General features: G+C 44.5%; 1 protein-coding gene across 4 annotated transcripts in view; it reads right to left on the reverse strand.

Annotated features, from left to right (window-relative positions):
• Positions 1-20,358, reverse strand: part of LARGE1 (LARGE xylosyl- and glucuronyltransferase 1) — a 606,971-nt gene that overhangs the window by 182,095 nt on the left and 404,518 nt on the right. The window lies entirely within an intron of this gene.

The following is a 20,358-nucleotide window of genomic DNA, read 5'->3' on the forward strand; positions in this document are numbered from 1 at the left end:
AGATGGCCAGAGTATTGGAGCTTCAGCATCAATCCTTCCAATGAATATTCAAGGTTGATTTCTTTAATAACAGAATTTATACCACAGAGGTTGTTCTGAAGAAAACTGAAGGAGAACATGCAGAGAAAATGTTTCGTCCAGTTCCTGCTTCATTCTGGATGTTCAATATCAGTTATCCATTATTTATCTTTTATTTACAGTTTTATTAAGATATAATTAATGCACTGAACAAGTAGGTATTCTTTTAAATCATATTACCACTACCAACACACTGTCCAGAAACCATAGCTTGAATAGGAACAATTAGAGATGGCTGTCATTTAAACAAGGTAACATTTCATTCCTATTCTGTTCCATACTTACACCTCAGGGAGTAACTGAGTATTCATTATGCAGGCCCTAAATGCATGGCAAGGTCACGAACAAAAAGGAGAAGAATCAAAGACCAGAATGGCTGCACTGGGGTGTTCCCAATGGGTTTTTCTTTATCAATGCACAACAAGATTCAGTGACGTGACTCAGAAATGCAATGTGATATCTTGCTGTTAGGAACTGAAAGTTTGCATCCTTCCAAAATTCTCCTGTAACTCAAAAAGATGGGATTTATAGAGGGGGACTTTGGGAGGTAATTCAGGTTAGAGGAGGTCATGGTGGCAGGTCTGGGTCTGATGGGGTTAGTGCCCTTCTAATAACTTTTTAAGAGGAGACATCAGAGAGCACGTGCTCCCTGCCCTGCACTCCATTGCTCCACGGACACAGAGAAGAGGTTGTGTGAACCCAGAGTGAGATGGCAGCCACCTATAAAGCCAAGGGAAGAGGCCTCCTAATGAAACCTACCTCGCTGGCACTTTGATCTTGGACTTCCTAGCCTCTGTGCTCAGATTGGCAAGAATCTGCCTGCCAATGCAGTGTCCGAGGGGATACAAGAGACATAGGTTCTATCCCTGGGTCAGGAAGATCCCCCAAAGTAGGAAATGGGAATCCACTCCAGTATTCTTGCCTAGAGAATCCAATGGACAGAGGAGCCTGTGGGCTACAGTCCATGGGGTCGCAACGAGTCAGACACGACTGAACAACTGAATATGGACGCACGTGCATTCCCAGCCTCTAGAACTGTGAGAAAATAACGTCCAAGCCGCCTGGTCTATGGTGCTGTGTGACGGCAGCCTGCGCAGATTAATACACTGGCTACCCCTCAGTCTAGCCTGCTTGAAATGAAGGGCAGTGGGGAGGCACAGTGCTGCCCAGGACACGAAGAAACTTCTTGTAGGAGGCTGCCTCACGAGCCTGTCACAAGCTCTCCTTTCTCAGGTCATGCAGAAATAACTTCCTTGGAAAAAGTTTTCAAAGAGATGAAGAAGTGCTAAGAGCTTCGCTGTGACTTACAATTTTCAAAGTGCTGCTGGTGACAAGGGGACTGTTAGGAATGCTCTTAGAAAAAGTCCCACCTGGGGCTGGAGAAATCCTGACACTTGAATGTATAGATTCTCTCTTCTTATATGAATCGGGAGGAGCTCAGCAGACTGTCATTACAACACAAGCAAAAAGGAGGCATGAGCAATGGGTCTCTTCTGAGAAAGAATTTACTTGTCAGTTCCTATGACTTTTTTCCTGGAAGCCCACTTCTCAGTCTACAACTATTTCTATGACCTTCTTCAGGGTCAAGGTCAGGGCCCATTACTCTCCTTTCCTTAGACACTACTTAAGTTCTAACCACGACAAGTCAGTGGGCACTGGTGAGAGGAACACAACAGTCTCTGTTTATATCCAGAGGGAGGCAAGGGCATGGAGCACAGGCCATCCTCAGAGCAGCAGCTCATCAGATGCATGTTAAATGGACAATACTTCCCAAACTGGCTTCCGCAGGACATCAGTGCCCCGAGGCACTGTGTGTTCGTCTGCACCTACTGCCATTTCTCCTTGAGTTTCACAATACTTGGGGGTATACTGAAGGCATGAAAGAGTTCCCTCCCGAAACCTGTTTAACTCAGTATCTCCTCAATGTATTTAACCACAAACACCTATTGGCATCTTGTCTTCTACAAAACAGTCTGGGACACAGCACTGCATTAGGAAGCAGGGTGAAATAATTGCTGGGAGAGAACTTCAAAGAGAGTGCCAGAGGGTACACTGTCCTCCACGTGGCTTTCCTAATTGCAGGGGGGAGCGGTGAGACAGTTCTGTTTGGGAACTGAGTTTAGCAGTTAGATACCTGTGACGTTGGTCAAGTCAATTAACCTCTCTGAACTACTATTTCATCATCTGTGAAAACATAATGAACCGTTTGTCAGAGGATTTCTGTGAAAATTAAATGAGATAGCACATAGAGGCATCTGATACAATGCCTGGGAGAAATCTAACAGGTGACTGATAGGAGTTTGTTTCTTGTCCCTCTGGTTGTTCAGTCGTCAAGTCATGTCTGACTCTTTGCAACCACATGGACTGCAGCATGCCAGGCTTCCCTGTCCTTCACTATCTCCCAGAGTTTGCTCAAACTCATGTCCATTGAGTCAGTGATGTCATCCAACTATCTCATCCTCTGTTGCCCCCTTCTCCTCCTGCTCTCAGTCTTTCCAGTATCAGAGTTTTTTCCTGAATTGGCCATTCACATCAGTGACCAAAAGTATTGGAGCTTCAGCATCAGTCCTTCCAATGAATATTCAGGGTTGATTTCCTTGAGGATTGACTGGATTGATCTCCTTGCTGTCCAAGGGACTCTCAAGAGCCTTCTCTAGCACCACAATTCGAAAGCATCAGTTCTTTGGCACTTGCTCCTCTTAGTTCATGGAATTCCTTTCCTAGGGACAGTCTGAGTCACTGACTTGGCATTTAAAGGTGTAAGTGAGTACTACTAGCTCTCTTCTCAGGATACTCCTTGGGGCTTAGACCTTGGGTCTCCCAAGACTTATACTTTCACTGAACCCCAGAATGCAGCAGGTGGCTCAATGTGTGGTTGACATTGAGGACTTTGCCAGTTTCCCCAAGGAGCCTTATTATTTGCATGCTGTAATGCATGTGTCAGCAGCTACCTCCTCAAGAAGCTGTACTATCCACCACTGTGATTTTGGAAAAATGGCAACATCTCTTGACTTCTTGATGCCCGGTTCCTGAGGACCCCTGAACCACAGTGGCAGGAACTAGATCATGGCAGGTACCTCTGTGGTAGGAACTGAGGTGAGCTGCCACTGGTGGGGGGTGGGCCCATATGCCCCCTTGGCACCCTGGAGTTATGACTGGCATAGGTCTTACTGACGCCCCAGACCTTGTCTCATTTCCTCCATTAAACTCTATGACCTTTCAGAATGTGGATGGGGTCTCTTTTACCAGTATCCACCAATGCCTAGCACAGCACCTGGCACCTGAAGAATACTCAATAAATGGTAGATGGACAAAAAGAAGGAAGGGGGATAGGAAAAAGAGAGGAAGGAAGGAAAAGAAGGAATAAAGAAAGGAACTAACCCCAGTGCTCCTGGTGTATAAACTCCCTAAAAACAACACCTTTGTCCCTTGTTAGCTCTCATGTATCCAATGGGACTAGGACATTGCCTGGCACTGGTAGAAACTATCTGTTGAATGAAGAGATGCATGACTGAAAGCTAAGCCAAGCCACCACTGGGAAAACTGGCTCCGAAGGATACTTACTCACTGACAGATGAAACTGCTCTCAGACTGCTTTCTGGTCTGTCTATTTTCCCAAATTATTCACATATTTTAATCTTCATATAATCCAAAATGAGGGACAGTAAGAAAAACGAGTGTCTCCTGCATGCTAAGCTGCAAACAGAATTCAGGGGATGCAGGACAAGGTCACTGTCCTCCAGGGGCATGAAGATCCAGAACCCTGCCTGGACTGAACAGCAGTCCAGGGTGAGAGCAGCTCAGGGAGAAGGAACACCACCCTCGGCTTCAAGGACCGCTGAGAAGGGACACCCATCCCAACTGGAGTGTGCTCTGATGGCAAGCAGAGACTGACAGCATCAATTAATCCCTCTGTGATCCCAGTGTCAGAAATGTAAGCCTTTTATGATGCAGTAAAACAATTTTTATGGGTTTTTCCATCCGTTTCATGTCTTGATGTATTTTTTAATCAAAAAGGATAAGAACAGGAAGTCAAGTGGATATAAATCTCTTGCTCGTTTCTCTGGTTCTCTGTCCCTCCCCCCGCCCAGGGAGGAAAGTGAGCCTCCAGTGCCCCAGAGCAGACTGTCCTTTCATCCCTGGGCATATTTTCCAGAAAGAAACCCTTATTCTAATTGTAGAGTCATGTGCTTTGCTTTCAACAATAAACATGTTCTCCAAAGGTGATTCCATAGATGGAATCCCAGTAAATCAAATCTCATGTTTCCAATAACTTTACACGAATATTACCTTTATTTCTGAGGACAAAACCAAAGTGTTCCTTGCATGAAATGTGCAAAGCAGAAAAAGCACAGACACAAAAACAAAAATTACTTGCCATCTTACCACCTTGAGATGATATTAGACTGTAATCAGACTTTCATAACATGTTTGGATATACAGATGCATCTCTTGACAAAAATAGGATAACAGAATTATTATGTAACCCACTTTTACAGCTTGTCTATGAATGACTGGAAAGATTGAAGGCAGGAGAAGGGGGCAACAGCGTATGAGATGGTTGAATGGTATCACCAACTCAGTGCACATGAGTCTGAGTAAACTCTGGGAGATAGTGAAGGACAGGGAGGTCTGGCCTGCTGCAGTCTGTGGGGTCTCAAAGGGTCAGAGAGGACTGAGTGGCTGAACAACAGCAGCAGCAATATGCCAGCTCTACATCTTACTTATTAGTTTCATGTTATTCTGTTATATGAGCACACCAAAATTTAACAAGCTTTTGTTTTTAGAAGCTGGGTTTCTCTGAAATATTTTCTTGTCATAAATAATGATAAGACCTCCCTGTTTTCTTCTGCTATAATTTTCTAGAAATGAATGTGCTATGTCCTGATTCACTTTGCTGTACAGTAGAAACTAACACAATTTTTTAGAAACAAAAACAAATTTTTAAAAAGTGCTATGTTACACACATACACACATAAATATATACATATACATAGTGTTTTAAAAATTAGATCCATTTTGTCAAACTGTCCTACAAAAATGCTTTTGTAATTTATAGTATCTCCAGGAAGAAGGGTCTACATTTTTTTAATCTTTACTATCACTGAAACTATGTATATAAATTACTGCCAGTGCTTAATCCCCGTTATATTTTTCCTTTTTTTTGATTACTTGTGCCATAGAAATTTTCACGTGTCAGCTGACTTGTAGTCCATGACAGATTTAGAGGGCACCAAACTCTTCTTCCCCACTCCAGCACTCTTGCCTGGAGAGTCCTGTGGACAGAGGAGCCTGGTGGGCTGCAGTCCACGGGGTCGCGAAGAGTCGGACACGACTGAGCGACTTCACTTTCCCTTTTCACTTTCATGCACTGGAGAAGGAAATGGCAACCCACTCCAGTGTTCTTGCCTGGAGAATCCCAGGGATCGGGGAGCCTGGTGGGCTGCCGTCTATGGAGTCACACAGAGTCGGACACGACTGAAGCGATTTAGCAGCAGCAGCAGACTCTTCTTAGAAAAGACAGCATTTTTACTTTTAAGCATTGAGTTAACTATCAATATGAATATATTTATTTACTATGTATTAATGGAAATGCTCTCCCATATGACCAGTAGTCCAGCAAAGCTTGGGGATACACTGGAAGCTTGAGGAGGAAAGGATGGATGGTAAGCAGGTAAGGACAGTGAAGAAGCAGGTTGGAAATTGTAAGATGGAAGCTCAGGGCCCTTAAACTCAGAGGGAGGTAAGTGAGGGTGGGCAGAGGAGTAACTACAGGGAACTAAAGAGGAGGAGACTGCACCAGGATAATAGATGCTTATGACGATCGCTGATGCTCTTAATTATAACCAGAGGCACTGCATATCCTGCCTTGTTAAGGAACAATTAAATTATCTTCAGTCAGTTAAACTGATGGAGGCAGGGCAGTGGGCCCCTGGCTTTTAGAATCCTCTTCAGAAACAGGGATGACACACCAGAGGGCTGGAGATCTCAAAGGGGTAACACACTTGGATGGGCAGGAGAGCTGTACCTGTTAGCAGGTACTTCCCATTCCTTGTGAATTTCAGTCTGCTGCTGGGCGTCTCCTCGTGATGGGTGAGGTCATCACGGTGGTTTGGGAAGGTGAGACCCAGGCCAAGATAGCTGTGAAGTTTTTAGATTTTCTGTTAGTCCTCAAGCACATCTGAGAAGACAGTTGACTGTACGGAGTGGAAGGCAGTGATTTAGGCTGATGACCATTGCCTTCTCTCTACATAGACATTTCTCTCTCCAAAGATGCTCCTGAAGATGACCACTCTTCACTGAATAAACAGAGAAACTGGGATAACAGAAAACTTGGGGGAGATTCTGATGTCCCTATGTTTAAAAAACTAGTTAGCTACATTTTCTTGGCTCCTTTCACTTTCTCAAACACTCTTTTCAGATAAAATCAATAAATATTTATGGGGCTAGGTGCTACGGGTGATACAAAGAAAAATGAGCCACAGCCTCTAACCTTGAAGAGTTTCAACTTAATGACTATTTAAGAGTCTCCCCTCCAAACCAAAACTCAGTGTCATCATGATTTAAATGCAGGAACAGAACTTAGTAAATCTTATTATGAATCATACTTGGAAAGGGAATAATGCTTCTGGAAAACAAATGTTAAAGGATGATAAATTCCTCTTTCCCATCTTCTTGGAGTTTCTGCATCTAAAGGTGGGAGCAATGCTAACAAGCTTGAGGACTCTTAAATTGAGGAGGGACAGGCATGCAGGAAGGCTCTGGAGGAGCTTCAAACTGGAGAAACACAGATATTGGAGAGGCTGAGGAGGTATTCTCCTGCTGACTTTAAGGGTCAATCATAATGGCTGCTGTTTCTTTCCTTCTCCCAAGTTCTTTTAGTTAGATGCTGAGCCAGAACTGAAGCCCTGCCCTCATCTGGTACTTGAGTTCGATCTCTTTCCCCCCACACCTCTCACTCCCTCCCACACTGGCTTGCTGCCACTACACTACAGTGAAATCCCCGCATCCAGTGTAACCAATGAGTCTTTGGTTTTTTTGCTGTTGTTGTTTGCTTTTAAAATTATGTAAGGAATATGTATTTCTTGTAGAAAATTCAGAAAGTAGAAGAAAAAAAAAAAGACAAAACAGGGAATTCCTTGGCCATCCAGTGGTTGAGACTCCACGCTTCCAATGCAAGGGGCATGGGTTTGATCCCTGGTCAGGGAACTAAGATCCCACATACTATGTGGCAAAAAAAAAAACCCCCACAAAATCAAAATAATTATAGTTCCATGAATCAGAGATTGGCACTGTGAACATTTTGGTGGATGCTCAATGACTTTATCAATTTTGCTTAAAAAGAAAATCTTGAACTACTTTCTACCAAATTCTTACTTTGAATTTGGGTTTTAACACGTTACTGACTGGGGTGGGGGAGTGGTTTGAAACTAATGTCTGCAGCCAACAACTTTTTATGTAAACAAATACTGAAACACCCAGGGACGGAGGTGCTTGGTGGGCTGACGTCTATGGGGTCGCACAAAGTCAGACACGACTGAAGTGACTTAGCAGCAGCAACAGAAGGTGTACTAATACGTCTCTGTCAATAAGTTACGCTAGACCACTGTACAAATTCAGCAGTTAGTCTAAGTATCACATTATCGGCAAGACCTTGCTGACCCACACCTGCCATTGACCACAGAGACCCCCTTTCCGGGAACCCTGGAGCTCCCAGTCCCCCTAACTCTGGCTTGCTTTACATCAAAGCAGATAATACCATCTAGCACGTAGATATTGACACATTTTCCCAAGGGAGAATATGAGCTCCATGAGGACATGGATTTTGTTTGTTTGTGGCCATATCCGCAGTGCTCCAGGGCAAAGGATGCTGAAGAATAAGCGCAGATTATCCAGAGAACAGTGAATGCTTCTCTTTGCCAATAGTCAAGAGCTGTTAGGAACAGATGATGGCCTTTGCAGGTTTGCTGCTCCTTGGCACTTCTGCCAGCAGAGGGGAGGGAGGGAGAGACAAGAGGAGAACAGGAGACCCTTGGCCAGTGTGGGCTCCGTTGCTAATTTCTGGGTTGAGTTTGAGCACGTAGCTTGTCCACCCTGAGACCCAGTCTCCTGGCTAACGCAAATGAGAGGGCCTAATGCCTACAGGCTCTTCCATTGCCTTGCTCCTCAATACTATACAGACTCTGTGGAGAACTTGAACCCGGAGAAAGCAGGGTGTGTATCTAACCACGACCTCTCCATGCAGTCCACCTTCTTCCACTGGCACAGCAATGGACAGTTCTCTAAGTGATTTCATTTCGCTTATCTCACTAATTTGTTGTTGTTTAGTCCTAAGTCATGTCTGATTCTTTTGCAATCCCGTGGACTAGAGCCCACCAGGCTCCTCTGTCCATGGGATTTCCCAGGCAAGTTTACAGAGTGGGTTGCCATTGCCTTCTCCAGGGGATCTTCCTGACCCACGGATCAAACCCGTGTCTCCTGCACTGCAGGTGGATTCTTTACTGCTGAGCCAACAGGGAAGCCCATCTCATGAATTCACCTACTGGCTAACCAGTGTAAGATTCTCAAACAGAAGCATGGAGGGCACCCAAGACACCTTGACTGAGCAGGACTAAACAGAAGAGACAGGGAGAGGCAGCTGAGAAAGACCGAGAAACTCCATCCATCAGATTAAATGCTAACTTCAGAGGAAAGGAGAAGAGGCCCCTAAAGGCAGGGGAGCTAATTTTCACACAATCCATCCAAATCTTATTGAAATCCTCCCTATGCAATTGTCACACTGCACTAATCCCACGGGGATTACCCAAACAGGTGCCAAGCTGAACCTGGCACCGCCACCTCCACCCCTCAGAGGGGGAGCAGGAAACTAGGAAGGGTTGTGGGATTCCCCGACAGCTGCTGCTAAATCTCCCATAACTTATTTAGGAGAATATATCCAGATTTCTATCAAATCTGTTTACTGCATTATATAACTATCTTATTGTGATTCTGTGACTTTTATCAAAAGGCTAGATCTGAATTGCCGACAGAAATATTCCTTCTCACATTCTCTCCAGATGAGTGATTGCAGTCCAAGTTTATTCTCCAGTCTTTCTGGACTGCTGTAAGCTTGCAAGAGCAAATACTATTTTTTTTTTTTTTAAAGGAAGAGTGCTTCAGGACAACAGCAAATTTATACTCATCGAGAGATTTATTTGTTCACCTGTTCATCCATTCACCAAGTGGTTATTGAACATCTCCTATCAACAAGTCACTGATCCAGGCAAGGGGGATAAAGAATGTCATTCAAACTTGGAGAAAAAGATGCCATTCACCAGAGCCAGGAGTTAGAAAGCAGTCTCCTGTCCTCAATGCAGGTCTGCTGAATCCCTGGACCCTGCTCCCACGTGGAGATGGAGACCGTCCTCCAGATGGAGACCTCCTGCTCCGACTTACATCAGTCTGGGGGTTTCTCTATGGCAGCCTATGTTCTTCCTTTTTCCTTCCAAGTCCTTGTCCCCAGTACACACCCCCTGGCAGCTTCTCTGGCTCGTGAGTTACCAGAGTCAGGACCTTTGGAAAGCACTTTGGTTTTTAAAGGCCTTACCTAGCTGGGTAATCAGAGGACGCACCTATCCATCCATCTCTCAGAGTCAGCATATGGATTGAATAAAGGAGACGGGCCAATGAGTTGCAAAAGACACAGTGTATGTACTGGTGCTGTGCAGAGGTCACTGCCCTCATTTAGCAGAGGAAGGTGATAAAATGCACTGAAATCTGGAAAACAAGTTTGCTTTTCGGCCTGCTATTCAGGAAAGCACAAACAGACTTGGGTAAGGAATTTCTCTTCTGCTACTCACTGGCTGCAGGACCATCTCGGGTGCTGATTTAAAACAGAGACGTGGATGGACCTGGAGCCTGTCATACAGAGTGAAGTATGTCAGAAAGAGAAGAACAAACATCATCTATTAACACATATTTGTGGAATCTGAAAAAAATGGTACAGATGATCTTATTTGCAAAGCAGCAACAGAGACAGATGTAGAGAACAAACGTATGGACACCACGGGATGAGCTGAATTAGGAGATTGGGATTGACATATATACACCAGTGATACTATGTATAAAATGGATAACTAATGAGAAACCACTGCCTAGCACGGGGAGCTCTACTCAATGCCCTGTGTGACCTAAATGGGAAGGAAACCCAGGAGAGAGGAGCTATATGCACACATAGCTAATTCACTTTACTATACGGTAGAAACTAACACAACATGGTAAAACAACTATCAGTTCAGTTCAGCCGCTCAGTCGTGTCTGACTTTGCAGCCCCACAGACTGCAGCATGCCAGGCCACCCTGTCCATCACCAACTCCCAGAATTCACTCAAACTCACATCCATTGAGTTGGTGATGCCATCCAACCATCTCATCCTCTGTCATCCCCTTCTCCCACCTTCAATCTTTCCCAGCACCAGGTTTTTTTCAAATGAGTCAGTTCTTCGCATCAGGTGGCCAAAGTATTGGGAGTTTCAGCTTCAGCATTAGCCCTTCCAATGAATATTCAGGACTGATTTCCTTTAGGATGGACTGGTTGGATCTCCTTGCAGTCCAAGGGACTCTCAAGAATCTTCTCCCACACCACAGTTCAAAAGCATCCATTCTTTGGTGTTCAGCTTTCTTTATAGTCCAACTCTCACATCCATACATGACTATACCCTAATAAAAAAATGTGTTTCAGTTTCCCTATTTGTAAAATGGAGATGAAGAGATCTCGCCTCAGGGTTACTGTGAGGATTAAGTAAATGCTACCTTTATTGAGCATTTACAGTGAGTCAGGCAGCATATGAAGCATTTTCACAAACAGAATCTCATTTAATCTCAGTTGTTCGAACTCATACTAGCCGTGGTGAAGGATTTGCCTTTTCTGTTTGCCAGGAAGAATGTTTTCCTGGAGCAACCAAGATAGTTCCAGGCTTAAATCAATGGTGCACACAAAATTTGGTGAAATCTCAGACAGAGTTGATCCAAACGTCTACAGTGATAGCCACCAGCCACATGTAGCTACTCAATTTCACATTAATTAAAATTAGATCAAATTAAAATTTAACTATCCTAGTTACAACTGCCACATCTCAAATGCTTAATGACCAATGTGGTTAGCAACTACCTTACTGAACAGTGCAGATATAAATCATTTCCATCATTGCAGAATGTTCTGTTGGATAGACTTGGGAGATGGAAAATCAGTTATGACAGGAGAAATAGAAAAGTCAACAGGAGGGCCTGAGGGTCAATTCCACCGAGGCTCATGCAATTTTTACATGGTTTCAAACATTTGTGGGGACCAACAGTTTTCTCACTGGTGGACCGTCCTGAAAAAGTGCTTTCAGGATATTTAATGGCTTTATAGGGCTTTTCTTTACCACTACCCACCCCCACCACCCCACCCCCGCCCCCCACGCACAGTAAAGAATCCGCCTGCCAATGCAGGAGACACAGGTTCATCTCCTCCTGGGTCGGGAAGATCCCCTGGAGGAGGAAATGGCAACCCACTCCCAGTACTCTTGCCTGGAAAACCCATGGAGAGAGGAGCCTGGTGGGCTACAGTCCATGGGGTCGCAAAGAGTCGGACACGACTGAGCACGTCAGAGAAGGCAATGGCAACCCACTCCAGTGCTCTTGCCTGGAAAATCCCAGGGATGGAGGAGCCTGGTGGGCTGCTGTCTATGGGGTCGCACAGAGTTGGACACGACTGAAGCGACTTAGCAGCAGCAGCAGAGCACGTAGAACAATGGTTCTATAAGGCAGCTTTAATAGCTATGGTTACCAACAGTTCAGCATCATTCAAAGGTATTGTGTTTTCAGATCTTTTACTAATTAGCAAAAATAAAATAAAGACATTTTTAAAAAAGTCATACAGAATCCACTCCTACCATTTGCCCTGACCATGTTAATTCTGACAATCTGTCCCTAAGGGGCCACTTTCCAAATACAAGGAGCGGTAAGCCTAGTTTAACCTACCATATACTAGTGCTCCTAACCTCTCTCAGGTCACACCCAATGCTCCTTGTAAAATGCAAATGTGATCACATCACCCAGCTTCAGAATTCCCTTAAAGCACTCCACTTCCCAGAGTACCCATCAGAAACCCTTGGGCTGTGGCAGGATCCCCTTCACAAAGCGACTATGCAGTTTGTCAAATCTCTCACCATCACTCCTTCACCCCGCCCCTGCCCTCACAGCCTCTTCTCCATCCAACCCTCCAGAGGCTGCCTCATTCAGTCACTCATTCCTCCCACAAATATTAATCCAGCACTGCTACGTGCCAGATACTCTAGGCACTAGAGATGTGGTAGTGGAAACAACAGAAAACAAGATTAGATCCCTGCACTCATGGAGCTTCCACTGTAACAGGAGAGGACGGACAACAGAGAAACGAACACGTTTAAGATACATATTGATAGGATGCCAAATAGTGATGGTGCTACAGAGGTCAAAAAATGGGTGGTGGGGGGCAGTTTTTTATATTTAGACATTACATTATTCTCTTATAGCCTTTGAAGCTGTATTTGTTCATTCATTCACTCAGTGAGATTTTGCTGAACCCTTAGTATGTGCTGACAGATGCTATGTGTGCTGGGATTAGATCAATGAACAGAAAAGACCAAAGCTCTGCCCGGAGGGAGCCTACCAATCCTAAAGGAAATCAGTCCTGAATATTCATAGGAAGGACTGATGCTGAAGCTGAAGCTCCAATACATTGGTCACCTGATGCGAAGAACTGACTCATAAAAACAGACCCCGATGCTGGGAAAGATTGAAGGCAGGAGGAGAAGGGGACAACAGAGGATGAGATGGTTGGATGGCATCACTGACTCAATGGACATGAGTTTGAGTAAACTCTGGGAGTTGGTGATGGACAGTGAAGACTGGCGTGCTGCAGTCCATGGGGTGGCAAAGAGTCAGATGCGACTGAGCGACTGAATTGAACTGAACTGAGGGAGCTTACATTCTAGTGGCAGAGAGAGACAGTAAATAAGATGATACTGTAAAAGCTCAGACGAAGGTAAGGTGGATAAAGCAGGTGAAGAAAGACGGAAGTACACAGATGGGGCTGGTGTAGATGGTGTCCCCACCCACAGAGAAGGTCACTACACCTGCACGTGCAGATTACATACGTGCATGGCTTACAGTTGCTGGAATGCGCTTTCCCCATGGTGCACATGGGGCCACCTGCTCCCTCAAGCCCTGACTGCAACGGTGCTTCCTTGGAGCTTTTCGGATCCTCTCTCAACTGGGTCCTCCCCGTACCTTGCAAATACCCTGATTTACATAGTATCACGTGATATTACATTATGCTTTTGTGTTTAGGTTTATGTTAGTTCTGCTGGGTTTAAATTCCTGGAGGACAAGGACTGTGTCTTATTCATCCTCACTGATTCAGTCTAGAAACTTTCATGGAACACCCACCGCAAAGCCTGCCCAGCTTCCTTATTGTAGGGAATAAAAGAGGAACCCCTGACCTTTTGTCCCTGCTTGAAAGACTGCCGTTCTTTTTACTGCACTCATCAAAAAAGAACTCATGTGCCATTTAAATGAAATAATAGATGGAAAGTATCTACAACAGTACCAGAATGTAGAAACTGCTCAGGACTTATGGGCAATTTAGATTATTATTAATCTATATCAATTTGGGGAGATCCACTATAATGACATGTTCTGTTAGCTAGTATACTATTAACACATTTCTGATTTTAGTCTCTGACCAGAGTAGCCCCGCAGTGGGTGCTACAGTTTCTGGGAATTCTGTATAGCTTGTCTGCTCACTAACGAGATGGTGCAATGTCTTCAAAGATGAGCTGAGTTAGAGGTGACCTATGTCACTTCCAACACTCTTCATACTCAGACATGGTGGAGAGACTCTTTGTCTTCAAAGCCTGCAGTGCTGACTCTTGTGGCCCTTTGCTCCCAAGCCTGAGCTGCAGAGCAGCCCTCGCTTCATAAACCTTCTCTGCTGTTTGCCTCCTCCTACCACTGCTGCCAACTCCCTGGGGATTCTTCCCTCTTAGCCCCCTATTTCTCCTCTTTAATGCCGCCTAGAGATCATTCTTTAGAAACCAGAAACAACCTCAGCAGCCCACCCAGACAAAACTGAGTGTGGCACCCACCTGTCCCACTTAAGTATGTGAGACCAGCTTGGGCAGATATGTCTCTGGGTCTCAGAATGTTCTTGTAAAGTGGGGACAACACTGGCTTTTTGTTTGTTTTTATTTTGGCTGAACTGGGTCTTAGTTGCAGCATGTGAGATCTAGTTCCCCAACCAGGGATTGAACCCAAGCACCCTGCATTGGGATGGCAGAATCTTAGCCGCTAAACGTCTAGGGAAGACCCAACACTGGCTTTTAAGGCAGCTAAGAGGACGCTCATATCTTCACATAACAGGGCTAGCACACAGGTTGGATTGTTATTAGTGCCATGGCTGTCGTGTGTCTGCTTCCAGGCTCAGGGACTTCTGAAAGCTTGAGGACACAAAAACATTCTTGCTGAATAGCTGGCCATCTACTTGATGTGGTTATGTAAGACACAGCTCAAGGATTATTAATTAGGCTCAAGCAGGAACTATGTCATTATACAGAGCTAGGAAGAGACTGAGGTCACTAGACCTGCATCAGAGGCAGGTCAGACAGAACTGCTGATAAAAGTAGTTAAGAAGATGAATGCATGTTCTCCACTGTGCATCCCAACCAGTCAGGACTCAGTAATTTAAAAGACAATGCCAGGCACTCATTTCAAGGTGAGAGGAAATTCTGAAGATGAAAGAATCTTCTCAAAACTTCCTTTTAATTAAACTGTTGGTTGGCTGCATTTCCCCTGAGCTTATAGCTCTTTGTTTATGATGAAGAAGTCACAGAAGGCTCTGCCTAGACAATAAGCCACTTAATCTGAAGCTGGAACTCTATCACTGGCTTTACAACTCCATTTCTGTGCCCAGCACTGGGTAGGTTTGAAAAGCTTTCAGATAGCATGGATCCATCTGTCTTTTTGACTATTGCTGCCTGTGTAGCTGAAACTAAGCAAAACTGTCCAACTGACACAGAAAAGAAGAGGAATTCAAGATGTAGCTGGACTACTATAAAATGCAGACACGGTCAGGGGTAAAAAAATAAAAAGCATTCCAGAGGCAGCCGTAAAGCAAAGTTTTTGTTGAGATGGGGACCAACCCACTGAGGGGGCTGTGGGACTAGACAGATGACAAGAGTTTCACCAAATATTAGAGAACCAGAAAGATGCAAAAGTTGCTGTGTTCTATCTGCACAGAGTGGGTGCCAGGAAAGTGCTGAAGTACTAATGGGGTGATGAGAGAAAAGAAGAAAAGCAAGCAGATGAATAGGTAACAGTGAGACTGATGGAGACTGGTTGTCCACCGGCAGGTACAGAGGAGACAATGTGTCACCAAGGGAGATGTGAGACAGGCACTGAGATGCTCTGGGCTCCAGATGAAGCTTCTGTAGTGGGGAGGCACAGAGGGCTAGCAGTTCGGGCTGCAGACTGTAAGGCCAGCAACAGAGCCCATCTTGATTCCCCAAGGCCAAAGCGAAGCTGAAGGAGGGTGGGTGAGGAACTGCGTGTCAGCCACCTGCTGGGCACTGTGCTCTATCTGGATGCGGGTCATCTCTCTTGATGCTGCCCCCAATTCACCCAAGTGGAAAGCAATATTATCTTAATTCTACAGCAGAGGAAACTGAAGTTCTGAGCAACACTCTGGTTGCACAGCAAGTGGGAAGCAAGTACAGACTCAGGCTGATCTGTCCAAAGGCACAGATCGTGCGCTCCCAGAGCTCTGCATGTCCTATCACTAACATAATCCCTAAGAGTCCTTGGGAATGAATATATGCCCAAATGAGTCAGGAGGACAAGGGGGTCACAGAGGATGAGATGGCTGGAGGGCATCACCGACTCAACAGACATGAGTTTAAGCAAACTCCAGGAGACAGTAAGGAAGACAGGGAAGCCTGGCATGCTGCAGTCCATGGGGTCACAAAGAGTCAGACACGACTGAGTGGCTGAACAACAATGACAACTGTATGGATGGGCCTGTTGACATTGTCTTGGGGTTTAGAACAGTATCCGCTATAATAGTGAGTTCCCTTGGAAGGGCAATGTGGGATGATGAGCAGTCTGTCTTGAAGGTGATGTATTATACCATCCTGCCTGCTAACATTTCATTTCCAAGGCCAAATAGGAAACAGCAGCATACCCTATCAAAGTTACGTTTAATGGCTGGGGTGGTGAGGAGGGTAGTAGGGCTCAGGCAAGTAAAATGTGTGTACTCTCTTGAACTGAGAAAGAACCTATCTCTGCTACCTTCTTGGGAAAATTCATCTCTGTCCAAGTGGCTGTCCCTGCCAGCATGGTGTGTTTTTTTTTTTTTTTTGTTGTTGTTGTTTTGTTTTGACATGCTCACATCTATAAGTACCTTTTGTGGAAGTAATACAATTGCTCAGTCTAATGGAAATGACAGATTGACTCTGAGTGCTGGCCCAGTCCATTGGCAAAGGGCTTGACATGAGTTCTGCCCAATTACCCATCCTCAATAGCCCTGTGAGGTGGGCAGCACAGTCATACACATTTTGCAGATGACAGAACTGAGAACACAGTGGTTGAGCCACTGCCCCAGGAGAGGACCCAACCCAAGCTAGGACATCCCGGGACTGGGATTCACAGCTGTGTAATTGGACTCAAGAGCCTTCATTTCAGCCAGTGGTCCCAGGCAGCTTATCTCCTTGGTCCACATATGCATCACGCAAAGCTAGTATACAGCAGCACCCACTCTCCTGACAATTGTGAAGCTCTGCTAACGCATCTGTTGGATCCTCTCTTCTGACAGTAGCACTCACGAGGCGCTTTCTTTTTGCAAAGCGCACAGCAGTCATTCAATCCCTTCTACAGGTCCTCATCTCAAAGGTGTTACTTCAAGCATGGCGATGCCCATCCTAAGTTTAACATGGTACAAGGGTAAATGCCCAAGAGACATTTGCTTTTGAATCTCTTCAGCCAAAGAGCTGAGTCTGAGTATTAGGTAATTTGTAGATATCAGCAACGCTTACAGCTATAGAGAACTTTGCTGAGAGGAGGCAGTACATTGTAGTCAGATGATCAACTATGGAGACAAACAGCCCTGGGTGTAGATATGGAATTTTTCCACTTATGGGCTGCAAGCTTCTGAGCACTGAATCTAACCAACATCTTTGTTTCCCCCACCTGTAAAATGCAGATAGCAATGCTTGTCTCTTGGAGCTCTTGTAAAAAACGATGGAGATGAGCTTCCCTAGGTAAGTGCTACCTGATGGGTTGTATAAATGACGGGAATGGCTGAGCTGCTGCTAAAATCCAACACAGATTACTGCCCATGAAAGTGTTCAGCACAGTGCCTACCACGTAGTGAGCATTCAGTAAGTGGTAGCTGATGATGACAATAACTGTGTCAAAATATTAGACACTGTGTTGCCATTTATACTTTGAATTGATTAGATCAATAACATTAATGCCTTGTGAATTTGTATCTTTTCAACTGTCTCAAACTGCTTCCCCACTAGTTTTTCCAGTGGAGAATCACAACTCCCCTTGCAGGTAGGTAGCTCAACTAATATAATACTCATTTTGCAGATGAGAAATGTGAGATTAAAGAAGTGGCTTCAAGGCACTAGGTTAATGAATATCACTTCTGTGGCGAAGACCAGGAACTGGATTCTCCTTTTTAATCTGCCACTGCTCTTAGAAAACCCCTGCAGGTCCTGCAGAATCACAGCCAAGAGAGCTCATCGACTTCTCCAGGACCACACAGCAGGCCCATGAGAAGGCAGGAAACTGTCCTGGGTCTCTGTCCTCTCCCTGCACTGCCTTCAGGCAGATGGCTGCATCCTGGGGTTCAGAGGGGGAGTCAAACTCCATTCACAGATGCCGTCCAAGCCCCAAGTCCAGGAAGAGTTACGGACTTCCTCTCTTCTCTCTGCCTCCTGCCTGCAGTTCATCAGGAAGTCCTTCAGGGACTAGTCTCTGGCTCCTGCTCCTCCTTTTGCTTCCCTTCAGTGACCCTGGTTTCCTTTCTCTTCATTAAACATCACAAACTCGCTCCTGTTTCTGCACATGCTCTTGTCTGCTTAGAACACTCCTCCTCCGGCAAGTGATGGTATCTTCTCTCGGCTGAACCTTCTCATCTTTTGTGACTTAATTTTTTAAACTTTTTGGCAGTGTTGCATGGCATGTGGGATCCTAGTTCCCCAACCAGGGATGGGACCCAAGCCCCCTGTCTTGGAAGACTAGAGTCTTAACCACTGAACCGCCAGGGAAGTCCCTCAAGTTTTGTGACTTTAAACAGTAGCCTCCTACAGCCTCCAACTCCCACCCCTCAATCTATCATGTTGCTCCTTCTTGCACTTCTCACAGCACTGACTCCCATCTGAGATAACCCCCTTCTTTACGGTCTATTTCCCCCAACTAGAAATCTACAAGACTGGTGCCTATATTGTTCACTTCATGCAGCTCTTGGAATTTAGCAGGAAAAGAAAGATTCATGCCCTCACAGTACCTGCCTAGGGGAGATCAAAACTGAAGTTTGTATTTCAATAGACCGGCATCATGGCAAGCTCTAACTTGGTCCAACGCAATGTTTTCTCATCTTTTCTAGTCAATGAACAACTTTGTACAAACCTATGAATTTATTTTTTCCTATGCAGAACACAGTCTTCAGACTCCATCTCCTATCTGACCTTCCCCTTTTCGCATTTAAAAACTCTCAACTTTTCTCTCTGCCATCTATTCAGTAATTTTTCCCGATTGGTGTGTATTCCCTAACAGGAAGAGGAAGTAATACATTCAACTTTGTTTCTTTTTGTTGTTTTTATGTTTTCTTTTTATATTTGTTGATTTTTGTTTTTTGCTTCTATCAATGAAAACTGGGCTCTTTCTGTAGTATTCTGAGATGCTTGGAGAAGGACCCAAATCCTAGGCTCAAGATCCAGACTGTCACATTCAGCCCCTGTTTTTGCTATTTTCTTAATTAAGTGAAATAAACAGTCTATGCTTCAGCATACTCAGTAGACACTAAGGACCGTGATAGAATGCCTGCCTCGTGGTGACTGGCCCAGAGGGCTATGTAAGTGCCTGCTATAGTAATTATTCTGCAGTTTTAAAAAGAGTCCTGTACTTCAGTGGAGATGATTCATGGAAGATTATTGCCAGAAGCACAGGGCTATATTCATGTCACTTTCTCAATGTGATAAAACATACAAAGTGTCCAGAAACTATTGAATAAGTAAGAGCAACACTTCTAGTGGAGGCATGAGCATCAATGTAATATATTATTAGTTACTTCTGACTTTTTCCTAATACCCTGTTTCCATAGCACCTTATGTCATCAGGCCTTACAATAATTATTAGATATGTGAATGCAGAGTCAAAATTTTATATCATAAATAGATTATGTACACATTAAGACACATATGCACACATGTATATATGAGATAATATGTAGCTCTGCTTATATGTTTCTCTTTTCTTTTTTGTGTAAGCTTCTCAAAGTAGAAAATGGGTTTAATTCACTTTTGAATCCCTGGTGCTTAGCACACAGTGAGGTGCTAAGTGGGAGAGGATTCTCTCAAAAGACCATCACATCTGTTAATGGATATTTTGGTGGCTTTCCTGTCCTGGCTATCGTAAATAGTGCTGCAATGAACATTGGGGTGCATGTATCTTTTTTAATTATAGTTTTTTCAGGGTTTATAGTTTTTTCAGCCACCCCAGTAGTGGGATGGCTGGATCATATGTTAGTTCTATTTTTAGTTTTTCAAGGAATCTCCATACTGTTCTTCATAGTGGCTATATCAGTTTACATCCCCATCAACTGAGGTATATATATATATACACAATGGAATATTGTTCAGTCACTAAGTCATGCTCGACTCTTTGAGACTCCATGAACTGCAGCATGCCGGGCTTATTGTAATGGAATATTACTCAGCCATAAAAAGGAATGCTACTGGGTCATTTATAGACACGTGGATGGACTTAGAGTCTGTCATACAAAGTGAAGTAAGTCAGAAAGAGAAAAATATCGTACATTAAAGCATGTGTGTTGAATCTAGAAAAATGGTACAGACGAACCTATCTGCAGGGCAAGAATACAGGTGCAGATGTAGAGAATGCTCGTGTGGACACGAGTTGGGGAAGGGGTGGGTGGGACAAATGGAGATTAGAATTGACATACACGCTGCCACACATAAGACAGATAGCTAGCGGG

The sequence above is a fragment of the Budorcas taxicolor genome, chromosome 5 (assembly GCF_023091745.1).
Source record: "Budorcas taxicolor isolate Tak-1 chromosome 5, Takin1.1, whole genome shotgun sequence".
In the NCBI taxonomy this organism is placed as follows: domain Eukaryota; kingdom Metazoa; phylum Chordata; class Mammalia; order Artiodactyla; family Bovidae; genus Budorcas; species Budorcas taxicolor.